General features: G+C 56.0%; 1 pseudogene; it reads left to right on the forward strand.

Annotated features, from left to right (window-relative positions):
* LOC104621368 overlaps positions 1 to 2,324 on the forward strand; it is a 3,046-nt pseudogene extending 722 nt beyond the window's left edge.
* Positions 2,325 to 2,369: the final 45 nt, after the last annotated feature.

Consider the following 2,369-nt stretch of genomic DNA (forward strand, 5'->3'; position numbering starts at 1 on the left):
ACCCATGGTTGGGACCCTCCCAGCTGCGTGTGGGCCCCCCATCCCCCCCTGCCTGGGTGGGTCCTGCTGGCTGCACCTCTTCCTTTGCAGATCTTTGAGAACAAGGGAGCCATGATGGGTTGCTCCAACCCACACCCCTACTGCCAAGTGAGGCTGTCCCACCCGTGACCTGGCTTAACTGCGAGTCCCTGTGGGCGACCCTACAACAACAAACCCAGGCAGAAGATATGAACAGGAATCACCCCCCTGGTCCCAAAGCATTCTGCAGCAAGGATCCCCCCCCCTACTTGTCCTGTCACCTCCCCTCCTGGGGACCATCCTTTGCGGCTGCCACATGTTGGACTCTCTGCCTGGTGGCAGCATGGCTGGGGCACCCCTGCAAATGGGGGGTACTGACACCCCATGTGGGGGTGGCATGACTGGATCCTCCCAGCTTGGCAGTGTTTGTGGGAGGGGCTGGGGGGAGGCTGTGGTGTGAGCCCAGAGCACCCAGGGGATGGTGAGGCACTGCAGAGGGGATGTGTTCGTGTCTCTGGGCTGGGTGATGGGGCAGGGTGGCATGGCAGGGGGGTTGGGTAGGTAACCTGGCCCTGTGCCCTGATTTAAAGAAATCCAAACTTAAGAAATTCAAACTTAATAACATCAAAGAGTTATTAAGTTGACATCTTTATTACAGCGCCGGACGCATGGGGGATATCTCCACCTAACATGCGTGCCTCATGTTACCAGCATCCGAATTATATAGAGTACATACATTCATATTCATAATGATTATTTGCATAGTCATAATAATTCCGGGAAATGATTAACATATTCAAATGTCCTTAACGCATGCGCTGTTAAATGAGTCTGTGGTCTCTGGTGGTCGTTTACAGCACTTAGCCACCTTAACTTGTCTGTCCTTTAGATGAACTCTTTTCTCATTGGTCCCTTCCACCTGTCTTTTGCTTATCTCAACCTTGTGCTGGTTCTTGTCAGCTGTGTGGTGAAGATTAACCACAGGATAAAAGAAGTCTTCCACGGTACAGTTATCTTACACAATCCTTATAGAAGAAAATTCAATGGAAACTCATATTTGATTGATTATGCATGTTAAAAACCTTTTCCTTGTCTCGTACCTTTGTTTCAGCCCCCTTGTCCCTCCCAGATGTGCGCCAGCAGCTTCCTCCTGAATGAGGCGTGCCTGGAGGACCACACTCAGGGGCAACACCTGAGACAGCACAGAATGCCCATACTGCTGGAGTATGCTGAGCAGGAGATTTGCCGGAAGGTGAGGATGTGGCTGTCATCTCTTCCCTGGGTGCTGGATGGGTGCTGGGGTGGGCCGACCAGCTCCCAAAAGCAGGGCTCCTGGGAGCACTCATCCCCGGGGCGTCCGGGCTGCATGTGTCCCCATTGAGCACAGTGTCCTGCAGGAGCTGCAGGTGGAGAATATGGACTGGCTGGTCATGGTGCCATACTGGGTCACCTGGCCCTTCCAGATCCTGCTGCTGCCTCGCTGCCATGTCCACCACCTCCAGGACCTCTGTGAGGGCGAGAGGGACACTGAGTGGCTCCGCACTCTGACAGCCCCTGTCCCATGTCCGTTGGGCTTGGCCTTCATTAGGAGGCAGCTCTGCAGCAGCCTTGCTGGTGCCAGAGGGTCTGCGTCCCCCTGGGGTGCAGGGCTGCCAGGCTTGTCTTGGGCGGGACAGGCACCTCTGTTATGCTAGGGCAGGAGCTGTGCGTCCAGGCGCAGGCTGTACCAGTGGGGGGACTGTCATCCTTTCTGGGGTGATGAATCATGTGGTGCCCCATATTTTTGGGGTGCTGGCTGATTATGAATGGGGGTTCCTCCTGCCATGTTGCTCAGGCTGTCTGCATGGATGGGGAGGGGGGACTAGCCAGTGTATCACTCCTGCCTGTCACCGATGTCCACCCAGGAAGGGGTGCCAAGGGTAACCCTCCCCAGCTGGGCGTGCTGCCCGCCCTCAGTGGCGGCTGACCAGCTTGGGGTGCAACTCCCCAGCACTCCCCTGCAGGCCTGGCCTCCATCATGCAGAGGCTGCTCATCAAGTACGACAACCTCTTCGAAGTCTCCTTCCCCTATTCCATGCGCTGGCATGGCGAGTGGGGCGACCAGGTGACCCTCAAGACCCTCTCATCTGCATCCTCATCCCCTCCTTGGGGCTCATGCAGTGGCTACACCCCTGGCAGGAGCCCCCATGGGCCTCTACCTGGAGAAGGACTGTGGGCACTGGCAGTTCCATGCCCGCTACTACCCCCCACTGCTCTGCTCCGCCATTATCTGCAAATTCATGGTGGACTATGAAATGTTGGTGCAGGTGCAGTGGGGACCTCATAGAATCATAGACTCTTTGTGTTGGAAG

The sequence above is a fragment of the Phaethon lepturus genome, unplaced genomic scaffold (genome assembly GCF_000687285.1).
Source record: "Phaethon lepturus isolate BGI_N335 unplaced genomic scaffold, ASM68728v1 scaffold33455, whole genome shotgun sequence".
Lineage (NCBI taxonomy): Eukaryota > Metazoa > Chordata > Aves > Phaethontiformes > Phaethontidae > Phaethon > Phaethon lepturus.